Here is a 12,633-nt window from a genome sequence, read left to right as displayed (position 1 = left end):
TCCCCTCCCAGAAGAGGGTCTTTTCCTTTTTCACACTCTATGTATATTTTACAAGATATTTGATGTAACCTGGAAATTATTATTTTGTAGTCTTGTGTTCATCTGTATTTAAAACCTTTATGGAAGTAATATCTACTTCCTTTAAGAAGTACCCTTCCATTGAAATGCTTCCTATGGAGTTGAATAGACTTCTGCTATCTGTCCTGAAGCTTCATTTTCCTCTGTGTAAGCTGTGAAAATTAAATCATCACCAACGATCTTAATTTTGACAGTAGATCACTCCAGTAAAACATATAAACTGAATTTTTATTTTATTTTATTTTATTTTGTCCTGGCTGTAACTAACAAATATTGGGACAAATAGGAGGAACAACAGAACTGGTGACAAGCCTGACATGAAATGAAAAGAGCAGGGAAGGAACTTCCCTACTGCAGAGTAGGATGTAGTGTAGTTAGGAAACCACTGGAAACTTGACCTGTGAGGAACAGAGGAAGAGAAAGCAGAGAAAATACCATTAGGACTGCCTGCTCTGTTTAATACTTGCTGAAAACAAACAAACAAAAAATCCATCCCTCCCCCCCCCCCAACTGTTTTTGCTTCATGTGTCTAATGACTGCATTAAAATTCAAAAACAACTCTAAACACAAGATCCGTTTGAATTGAGAATGGTAATTGACTTTCATGGGAGCACAGATTAAGTATCAATACTTCTCTCTGTAATACAGCCAACAAAATCCCACCATAATAACATTCTCTGTTATTTTCAACAATATTAAAAGGGACAAGGAGAAACCTCTGAACTGAGCTTGAAAAGGAATGCTGTGTTTTGCCAAGGGTAAGAATTCAGCAGAGAAGGAGTGTTGCTGAAGGCCAATCATTTATAATCTTTGGGATTATGGTGATGTACATCCACTAAGGTGTGCCTCAGAGGAAATCATTAGCGACATTACATGATTTCCCTGGACTGACATATTTTGAAAAGGTGTGGGATATTCTCTGTATCAAAAAGGGGAAAAAGCTGAAACAAGGTGTGTGACACAGAATTTTATTGATAATCTTCAGGGTTTTAGACGATACTCTTTGGAATTGGTATGACTAATGAAAAAAGGTAGGGACCTGGCAGTTATTTTAGGTTCTCCTTTTTATGTTGCTTTAGAATCTCTGATTATCTTCTGGTACCATGGAGAACTGATACAGGGAATGTTTGGTTTCAACAACAGTTGATCAGCATTCTCCTCTGTAAAGATTTAAGTCCCTGTTTTTTACTAGTGCAAAATGGTGCAGATTTGTTTCATTGACATTAAGCAAATTTATACTATCTGAGATATATCTTTTAATATTAATCAGAATATTGCATTAGAGCCTTTAAATATTTCATCCATGGAAAATGAGAGTAAATGGTATCAGAATGATGTGTTAAGTTTCTTTTAAAATTATCAATTTTTTAAATGCGTGAGCATATTAGTATATACTGAGGTCTTTGTGATGCTAGAAAAAACTTCCAAAGAGATTGTTACTAAAAAGAGAAAATTCTATCAAGAAAAGGTGAGGGAAGGATACAATACAAAATAAAAATTCTGTAAAGTTAATAAAGCCATTCTGATAAGGTTTCCTCGTCTCTAAGGGAAGGAAATTCTGAACCAATAAAAATGAATGCAAACTGAATCAAAAATTACTGGGGGGAAAAAAAGCAGATTCCATACTTTGAGAACAAAAAGCTTAAGATTAAGGGAATAAAATGGTAGAATTGTTAGTAAGTGTCCTAAAGGAGACAGAAAGCTCCAGAGTTTCACTGAGCATACAAAGGGAAACAAGGGAGACTTCAGAGATCCCTCCAAGATTAGGGCAAGTGTGGTTGTGGCTTACAAAAACCCTTTTATGCTGAATTCCAGGGAGGAAAAAAGTTTAACACAATTAAAAAGTGGAAATAGTCTAGTTAATATAAAGCACTTGGATTTTCCATGCATCCCTGTGAAGTTAATGGCAATAAAGAAAGTACGTGTTTGGAGAAATTATGGGCTGAGTAGCATGGCATCTTTCAGCAGTTTGATCCTTTAATATAAGCTCAGCAGGGGACACCTGATTAATTTTGATTCATTGCCATGCAGAAGTTGTCTCTGGTTTAGCGGTATTTTATCCAGGCTGCTAGTATTGCTTAGTTGCTGCTTACCTGTCTTCCCGATGCTGTTTTTTACTTGTTACCTGATGCAGTTCATTATTTACCACCACCATGCCAGAAAGCCCTGCTGTGCCTGGCATGGTATAAAGCAGAACAGAGAGGTGGTGTCTGTCCTGACAAGCTTACAATTTGTATACACAGAAGAGGGAAAACAGTGCTTTTAGGATATGTGGCTTACCACCCTGAAGTCCTTAATGGATTGTATTACAAAACCTGTTTAACCATAAAGGGACTCTGGAGTGCTGAGCTCTGCCATAGAGTTTGCACTGCTTTTAGTTAGGTGAGGTGGGTCATCCCCCAGTATGTCCCAGTGACCGCCGTGATAGGGTGTCATGGCTCACTGCTACTGGAACTTTGACATTCTCATTCGTGTATGTGTATGTATATATATATATATATATATGTAAATACGTGTGTGTGTGACAGCCAAATAAATGTATGTGGCGCATACATGTGTTTGAGGGAGGACTTGGCAGAGAATGACTAGAGGAAGAGAGGAAGAATAATAAAGGTATTTAAAAGTGGTTTTTTGTTGGTTTGTTTTTTGTTTTGTTTTGTTTTCTGAAAATGCAAGGCTGTCAGTGCAAAATGTCTATGCCTTCTCTGAGTAACTCTGAGCACTGAGATGAGCTCCAGGCAGGCTCTGTTGGACTGCCTTGCACCAGCCAGGGTGCTCTGTTGTGCTGCAGCCTATGTTTCCATGCAGCACAGTCCATACAGATGCCGAGACTTTTATTTATTTTCCTGCTAAGGAGCAGTCTTGACAGAAAAAGGTTCAATGATGTAGTATAGAATATAGCAATAATAAATTTTAAAATTGTATGTTTCTCAGGATCATTGTGGGGCAAGTGGCAGCCCCCTTATTAGCAGCAATAGATTTCCTTTTGATCAGGAGAAGAAGCCTTGTTGATCCTAACAAACACGGGCCCCTGAGTGCCTTGCTCCCACTAAGGCAGGAGGTACTGGGTAGCGCCAAGGCGCAGAGGCAGGGCAGTGGTCCGGTCAGGTCTCCAAGCAGACAGCCTGTGTGCAAACTGGGCTGCTTCCTGAGCAGAACGGGCTAGAAAGGTGATACCTAACCCGCGGCCGTTAAAGTTGCATGAATGCAAGATAGAAATATAAATATTTTACTTACAAACCAGTTTGGCTACTCACACTCTGGTGTTGTGCTCACTGCTTTTGGAGTTTCATGGATAGGCCTGTTCGCTGGTTAAGTGCATAAAGTTTCCTTGACTGCTACGCATTAGCATGTATTAATTAAGGCAGAAGTGCCCTTCCCTGTGAGCTAACTGATTAGCAACAAAGATTAGGATCTAATTGAATTAGGATCTAAACACAGACTTGCTGTAATCATGTCAGGTACTATAGAGTTCATGAAGCAGTTTACCATGGGTAGGTGGAGAGGACACTTATTTCTCTATGACCTGTTGTTCCTTACATTCCTGATGCCTAGGAGGTGCCAAACCCAGGGGATTTCTTCATTAGGTCTGCAGAAGTCCCAAAGCCCCCAGTGGAGGTGGAGCAGCTGCAGCTAAGGCTCATTGCCAAAATCTGGTCCAGGCCCCTAGAATAAAAGGAAGGTGTATGGAAGAAAGGGGTTTGGCTTGGGGTGTTATGTTTTCCTTGGTGATGTTCTGCAATGAGCAGGGCTATAACCATGGGGGGCTTTGTTCAACTCTTTTTTTTGTTTGTTTGTTTTTGTTTTATTTTTTCCTTTTAATATAAGAGTTGTATGGGGTAGAGAACAGAGTTGATATGGCCTACTGTGGATGGTTCATCTAAGCTTAGAAGAAACCTGGGTCTGGGGTAAAAATATAACTTAGAGTATATACAAACAGAGGGAAAAAGATTCAGCAGCATGGTGTGGATATGGCACAGTGTAGCACTGCCTGAAGGCTAGTGTTATGTGCATGCATCAGGGCTATAGGTAGCCCTGCTTGAGCGGGGGGGGGGCGGACAAGGTGACCTCCAAAGACCCCATCCAACCACAACCTCTGTGAGGCTGAACTGAAAGCACTTGCTTACGTTTTAATTCTGGAATACCTGAATGGCAAGGACTGCTAGGGTAGGTGGTATAAAAGCTTGTAATAGCTTTTTTTTCCTTTAACTCTCTTTGTACTCTAGAATGATACATGCCCTAACTAGAATCTGATCATGTTCCTGCTGGTGAAATATATTTCGCTAAAATTTTAGTTGTGGCTAAAAGTCTAAGGCTATGTGTGGTACAGGTAAGCTGAAGGAAAAAGCAGCCACAAAATGCAGATCGAAGGGTAGAAATACGGAGGTGTTATAATGGTAACTAAAGAGAAAACCAGTAACACTGGTTCCATTAACTACATTAACCATTTGCATGCAGGGGAGCAAATATACAGTGTTCCTGCTAGCTTTTCTAAAGGAGAGTGTAGGTCAGACTCCAGTGCTGATGATATAGCAGCTCTATGGTTGGGCACGATTGCTTTAATCAAACGCTTTGATTTGTTCCCAGGCAGAGTGTGCCTGTGACAACTTCTCTTCTGGCTACATTTTGCAAGCTGGGGTGGAATTTTGCCAGTGACCCAAAGCCATGCGGCAGTAGCCCTTGGCTGCCTGTGCCCGAGCTACAACAGCATTAACTCTGCACTACCAGTCGTGGGATGGATCACGGCAGTGGAAATACAGGCAAGAAACACATTTCCTGTATCTTTATCAGTCTTCAGCACATTGTTTCATAGTGGACTTCTACTGAATGGGCTGTTGCCGTAGCAATGTTGGTGTAGAGAATGAAGTGGAAGAAAATCTTGTACACAAGCAGTTGGCAGCAGTCTGGTTTACACCTTTCACATATAAGATAAGTAGCCTGACTGAAGCTGTCTGTCAAAGTTTGGCTAGAGCTATTAGTTTCACCTGGCTCATTCCACAAGTGGGTGTCATATTTTCATGTGGATTGTTTTTTAGAGCTGGAAGCAGGTAGGGATTTGCTTCTTTTACATTTTCTGCACCTCTACCTAGAGAAAGGTAGTAAGTCAAGCTGGAAACCGTCATGTAGATGGATAAGCTCTCTGATAATTATATATTTTCATCTGTCACTTTCTCAGGCAATTGCCTAATAACCTAATAAATTTGTTTGGCTTCTCTACTGATAATTACAAAATGCCCTGGAGTTGTTAATATTACTTATTTTTATTAGGGTTGAAGCTAGTTCTTTTGAAACATGTTTGCCCAGTTGTAAACTGTAGCTTTTGTTTGCCAAATCTTTTGACTACCAATGACCTTTGAATCCTGAAGCCAGAGTGAATGTTCTAGGTCTTTCCTATGAAATATCACAGTAAACTTGAAACATGCTATGAAGGATGGTGAGCCATATAACGATAGATGTGGTATGTGTTATAGTCTCTTTAAAATGATGAGTTTTTTTTAGAATGTACTCTATATGGTGATTATGGAAGTACTTAAATATTATGGTATTCTATTTGGTTCTTGAGGCACATAACTTTGTATTAGCTTCTACAACAGAATACAACTAATATATTTAACACACTCTTTAGACCATAAGCTTAATTATTTCAAGAGCAATTTGTTATCTTATGGTATAGCCCTGTGTATGGTAGGGGCTGCGAGATAGTACAGTGATTGGTGTATCTGGAGAAAATAAGGTTGATTCAGTTAACTTTTGGCTTTGGAAAACCCACTTGTTCATACCTGTTAGTGGTAGGTGTAATAAGTGGTTCTCTATCTGTTAATTGCAACAACTACTCAGGGGAAGATGTAAAAAATTATGTGTGTACTGGCTGTGCATTTTGACTTTTGCTAAAGCAGGTATACTGTGAGCTAGTATAATAGGAAGGGCCCAAACTGGAAGTGGACCAGAGCATTTTGTCTAATTTTAGACCCAGCTAAACTTCACACATCTCTCCTGATTTACTGTTTTACTTATGAGAAGAGTGGCTGTGGGTTTTATTTTTAATAATAAGTGAAATAAAATGAAAAAGAACAGGGGATATGGAAAAGAGGAATAATCTTCTATTATCAAGATTAAAATCTTCAAATCCTTGTTCTTAATGAAGCTTTTCAGTTTATTTATATTAGTACTAGAATAGCATAGAAAAACTCTCCATAAAATGACCGTGTTCACCATCCCCTTTCTCAAGAAAGCAAAAATGAATAACTCCTATTGCTGTGGAAACTTCCAAAATCTTGTTTAGTTTTTGACAGTCACAATGATGCTTTCTGTAAAAATGCATTTCAGGATAGCTGGAAAACATTTCTTATGTCTGCACGAAGCCAGTGCAACGATGCTTTGGTCCATCTGGTACCCAGCAATGCTGACAGAAGTGCAAATCAAGAGTACAGTAATTGAGCCCTCATTCTATCAATTAGACAATGGTAGAGATTGGGGGTAATTAATTGCATTAACCAGACACAGAAAATAATGAATGGACTAATACCAATGGCATCTGCACAGTATTGAACAAGATGTGGCTTGTTTCACTCTTCCTGTGAAGCGTGTACGTTAGCAGTCAATACTGATGAAATCAGTGACGTGATTTCGAAGTTGGAGCTTTCCAACTATTTCTGTCCTAACTGATCCAGTATTATTAAACAGAGGTCTGTGACCAGCTTGATTGTGTTTAGTTTTCCCTTACACTCCCCATTGCTCTTCCCAAGGACTATATGCTCAGTTGAAAATTGAAAACACAAAGAAAAAGCAGCGTGGGGGGACTGGAAGCATTCATATATATATATATATATGTATATAATTTATATAAAAATTATGTATAATATAGACATAAAAATTGTTGGCAAGTACCTTCAGCAGCCAAGGAGCACACTCTAGCTCAAAACCGTCAGAGAGACAGCAATTGAGTTTATATTCAGTTTGCATGATTCCTCTAGAAAGCTCTGAGTAACAGACAACATTTGTTGAATAAAATCCAGTTACAGAAATGATTTTCCTGTGAGAGTTTTGAGACTGTCAAATTAGTTCTCATACAGCTTTTGATTTTCACATGCGGTATAATTATTCCTAATTTTCGACCACTACAGTTGGATAAAAAGAAACAGGAAATTCACAAAACACTGTGATTCTTCAAGGCCAAGAAGGATAAGCTAACCAACCAAATAAAAAATACTTGTACTATCTGTCACGGAAGGCAGAATAATATAGAAGAAATTTATGTTAATGAAGTTTCAGGATAGGCATAAGAATTATTCAGACACCAAAGGACTTGATAATAGACCGACATAAACAGAAGCATCTGTCTTTCTGAAGTGCTGACTGATTAAGAAAATTACTGCATGTGTTTAACTAAGCTTTTATACTAACCTTAGGTTAGTGGTGAGAATTAGAGACTTTGTATGTTTTTGATGGAAAATTTTTAATTTCATCTTTGTAGATAGGCGCTTAAACAAACGCTTTCATTTACATGTTGGGCTTGAATATGATTTGTAGAACTGGAAGCTGAAATGTGTAAATAGCTGTAACTAATAGGGAGAAATGGTGGTACAAGAACTGTTGGAAGGCTCCTTTGCCACCTGCTGATCCACCTGCACAGAGAAGATGCTCTGAGCACCTAATTTGTTGGGTTTTAGTGTCACTTGGTGTTAGTGGAGCAGCCACTGCATTGTGCAGGGGCCAATTTTTTTTTCAGAAGATAAACTCCTCTTCTGCAGCTCCCACTGTTTTCAGGAGCAAGTACAGGTGTTTGGCATCTCTCCTGGAAATGAATGAAGTCACTAGGTCCTTGTAAGCTCTACACTACCACAAAAGAGAAGGCGTAAGTTCGTCAACTTTTCAGAAGCAAGTGCAACAATAAAAGTTCTGCGAGGGTAAAGACTTGCCATTGTACATGGGCACTAAAGCTCCCTTTGGAACTAGACTGAGCGAAGTGCAGTGAGGGGATAAGAAATGATCCCTAACCCAAAATCCAGTTGCTGACACTGTGTTATAATGTGTTTACAAAGAAGCCATGTGACATGTGCCATGGTATTGTTGAGAGCCCAGCAGTTCACCAGAGCAGTGCTCTGGGCGTTTACTTCTGGGGCAATGTGCTACTCGCTTCGTGTGTGCTGCAGCGGAGCGTACCAGAGGGAACAGCCCTGGAGACCCCAGCAGGCTGCTGCCTTACAGCCTGCTGAAGGAACGTCACATTTTCGTTGTTGTTGCTGCAGTCCAGTAACTGACGGAGCAGAAAAGAGCGTGCTGACTGAATTCCAAATTTAAGCAAGCTACTCCCTTGCCATGAAGTTGTCTGATGGGTGAGTAGGGGGAACAAAAACCTGCAGAAAAATTGCTGCTAGTGCTTCCAGAATCTAATCTATAGAAAAGACCCTCTGAGTGATGTGATCTCTCACTAATATTCCATGTGTTTCTTGTGCTTATGAGACAAGGCAAGACAGCAGGTCCTGTCTAGTTGTCTTCTATACAACAGCTGTATCTGAATAGCCACCAAACAGTAGAGAATATGGCATATCCATTGAGTTGGAGGGCTGGAACATAACCAGGGAAGTGCAATTCAGAAGTGCCGTCAGAACTGACAGCCCTCTTACTGCCTGCACCTGGCTGTTTCCCACAAATAAATACAGTTCCTAAAATGAGAAAGCTTAGTCCTGAAGACTGGATTGAGCAAGCTCACATCTTGAGAAATTCCTTTAGCTAAATTTTAATGTTTACAAACTTTTCTCTCCTCTGCATTTTGTTAAAGAAATATTTTCATTAGGGAAACTCAGTTGAAATTCCACAAAGCACATCTCCAGTACTGAATATTCTTCTGTTCTTTCAGGGCTTTACTTGCAAGCAGGCAAACAGATCAGTTAAAATACAATGACAATTAAGCCTGGGGTGGATCCTTCCTAGGGCAATGTTCAAGAGACAAAGAAGGTTGCTTTGTTCTAGAAGGCTGTTAGAATGCTTAGAACTTCATTGTTCTCCTTTATAATTGCTATTTTTGCTTTGACAACAGTATTTTCCATGGATCAATTTAACAGGCAAGAAGCTCCAACTCAGTATTGTCACCTCCTTAGCTGTTTAATGAACCAGCCCTTCCCTCCTGTAAATTTAATGGATTATTCTGCAGCGAAATGAAACTCATCCACAAGGAGCAGTAGATAGAACAATTACTGATAATTTCATCAGAGAAAGTTTTCAGCTCATTTTGTCAATCTAGTGAGTTAAACTAGAGACATTTGTTATTTGATTTTAGAGGTGTATTACTCATTTAGGTTTTATGTATGTGCCTTAATAGGTATCAGATTCATTTAAGAAAAACGTATGTGTTTCAGGACAAGGCTTATTCTGTAGCCCCTGTATTAAGGGGCAATAGACAATCTTAGTGTTTCCAAAGGAGCACCAGAGGACAAAAATCTTCCTGATTTCAACCAGATTCCCAGTTCTTCTAAGGGAGCAGAAATTTACTAAAATCTTGAAGGAAGTATATATATTTTTTTCCCCTTTCATGGGAACCCATGAATAGTAGGAATTATTTTTTGCCTGACCTTATGATTTGTGTAAAGTACCAGAGTTCCTGGGTAACACATCTACAGCACAGTCAAGGACAGATTTTCTAGTTAGTGCAGTGGAATTTTCATGTGTAGATGGTTGCTTGAGGCCAGAATACCTTCTTGCCTTAAATTTCAGTTGCCTAAAATTCCCTTTTCCATTTGGGCAAACAGGTAACAGTTTGGTTCATAGATGGACAGCAGTTGTTACCTCTCAAAGTGAAAGTCATCAAAGCACACCATCAGAAAAATGTTCAGGGATGACTTAAATGAGAGAAGAGAGGGTCAAGTTCTGTCAGCAGTAATCAGTGCAAATGCATCAATATTTGCAATGTCTTGTTTTAAAAAGAATGAAAAGGGCAATTTGAAAATATAAGTGAAGGGGGGTGGGGTGTCTTTCTGCTTTTTTCCTGTATTCTTTGTCATCTTTCCCTGTGATATGGCTTTTATATATCTGTATACATTTAAATATTAGTATGTTCTTATACACATTTGTATACACACCCTTCACTTACAGCTATCAGCTTGTTTGCTGTGCGAAGATCTGTGCAACTAAAGCCATTAACTGATTTTATAGGGGAAATATTTTCCATTAAAGGGCATTCACTTATAGGGAGATACCAATACTTCAGACAGTAGTGGTGATATTTTCAAGTGGAGTGTGTGTAGCTTCATTGCAAGTGATAAGCATACGTATGGTGCAAATATATCACACAGATAAACATATTAGCAACTTCACATTATTAGTTCAGACTAGGAATATACACACTTCATACCACTTGAAGCATTGGCTTCTTTTCAGCAAGCAAAAATTACAGGTTTTTACTCAGCCATTTCTGGGTGGCAGAATTCATTTGGAAATTTCGTGATCGATCTTACCTGAGCATAAATATTAATATAATTGTAGCAGCATTTTCAAAGGTACTTCCTTGATTCCAGTTCCAGCAATCATGTAATTATTAATGGAAATTAATTTTAAATAGTTTTCTGTTGTTTAAAGCATTAATAATGGTCACAAGACAGATTTCCTGATAGCTTGAGCCCTAATTATATATCTTTCACTTTGTCTGGGACTCTGAAAGCGTAGTGGTACCTACTGCCCAAATAATGAATGACACTGATATCTTACTCCCTATGATAAAAACAGGGTAGGACACAAAATCCAAGTTTACAGTTGAGCAAGTAAGAAGCACGCAAGAATTTGTGAAAGGAAAAAAAGCTTGATTTGGATTCCTTTATAGGTTTGTGGCATATTGTGTAAAAAATTAGAAGAAAAAAAAAGCCACTAAGATGACAATCTTTAGTTTATATGAGTACTGATGCTTGTTCTACCTGTGGTAGAATCTCTTGCTCTGTTTTAATTATGAGTTAATAACTGTTTCAGTTGGTAATGGATCAAGAACTCTTGTTTTCATAGTGTCTTGGTAATCAATATGCTGCTCTTTGTGGTTTTGTACTATTTGTATGTTCTGTTGCTCATTTTAAGTGATTGCAGGATTTGGTTAATTAATTAAGGGGTGAAACTCTAATTTTACTTTATTCAGTGTATTGTAATTTGGGACTGACTATACAGGTGTCAAGGGCAGTGCAGCTATATGGGACTAGAAAAAATAGTGAAGCAATAATGCAGTTAGTGTATGTAATTGTGTGTGTATGTATGTATGTGTGCATACACTTCTAATATAAAATACATGTATATAACTGAGTATATACGTATATTTATGTACACAGATATAGGGTAAAAAAGTATACTCCTAACATGGTCATCCCAAGTTGTGTATGTCTTCCCCTATTAGATTTGTCCTTGAGTTTGGCTGCCTGTCCTTACTGTTTGTTCATTTATTGCATCTTCCCTCTGTAAAAGTACTCCTTTCTTCCTGGAGCTCTACCTGGCTGGAACTCTTAGACATCACTACTCAGAGCCACATGGTAAGCACTGTACAATGTGTGCTGTAATTATGTGGGGTTTTTTTAGGCAGTAAAACTATGGAGTATTCTTTCACGTTGTAACAAATTTCTAATGACTATCTGTAGTCATACAAAGAGAGAATTTCAGTACTAAGATAATCTTTTATGTCTCCATGTTTTCTTTGTGAGCCATTATTGCTCTTCTTCATGTCTCAGCTTGTTTCCACCTTTCTAAAAGGCCTCCTTAATTTTTCTGTTCTTTTTCCTTAATCTTAAGTGACATTCTGTACCTGAGCACTTCTGGCAATTCTTGAGCAAGCTTTCCCTGACTGTAGAGAGTCTGTTTTGGCTCATCCTACTTCCACAGTGCAGCTGGGCATGCTAGATTGAATTTTTTTTCGCTTCGTACTTGCCAGCTGCCAGACCTTAATCTTTTTCTAAAACCAAGAATTATCAAACTCCTCAACTTTTTCTCTCATTACCGTAACTGAGGCACATATGGCAGATTTACATAGGGAGACAAAACAAAGCAATTCTGCAATTATCCCCAAAGCAAAGGCTTCTGCACTGAATCAGACGGTCCCACTGCACAGATTTTGGTGGAGCAGTCTCATGTGTCTTTCTGTCAAAGTGGTAGACTAAATTGGGCACTGACTGAGAGCATTGAATTTTAATCTGGATTTTGATATTAACTGCCATTGTGTCCTATGGCTAGTAATTTCATCTTTTTCAGTTCAGACTGCGGGGCTGGCAGAATGAGGACTGTCTTTTCCTGTCTTCCTGTGTTTTGTACAAGGCTGCTACAGTAGGCTCTAAACCATAAGCATTGCTGCAGAAAAGTTTGCTTCAGTCACTGGCGTCGCATTCAGGATTTAGAAACAGCTGCTTCCGTGTATTAGAGGACCTCAGAAATATTTTCAGCCCAGCTTCTGAATTTTCATTCAATCATTTTTTACAGTGAAATGCTAAGGGGCAAGAAAGTCTTCAGACTGAAGCTATATGGCTATACTCTGTCCTTTAGAAGGACATCATATCCTTGGTTTGAGCGAATGCTGCAGCTAACCAACGAGTT

General features: G+C 38.8%; 1 long non-coding RNA gene across 13 annotated transcripts in view; it reads left to right on the top strand.

The window, feature by feature from the left end:
• The window catches only part of LOC311439549, a 235,701-nt gene that overhangs the window by 107,195 nt on the left and 115,873 nt on the right, over positions 1-12,633 (top strand). Inside the window, exon 2 of one of the 13 annotated variants that reach the window (XR_014694805.1) lies at positions 4,666-4,838. The exons of the other annotated variants lie outside the window; for them this stretch is intronic. This is a non-coding gene — a long non-coding RNA (uncharacterized lncRNA). The remainder of the gene's footprint in view (positions 1-4,665; positions 4,839-12,633) is intronic. 13 annotated transcript variants of the gene reach the window in all.

Source organism: Aythya ferina (assembly GCF_964211825.1).
Source record: "Aythya ferina genome assembly, chromosome: 7".
In the NCBI taxonomy this organism is placed as follows: Eukaryota; Metazoa; Chordata; class Aves; order Anseriformes; family Anatidae; genus Aythya; species Aythya ferina.
Note: the sequence above shows the minus strand (reverse complement) of the source record. Positions and strands in the feature narration are given on the sequence as shown.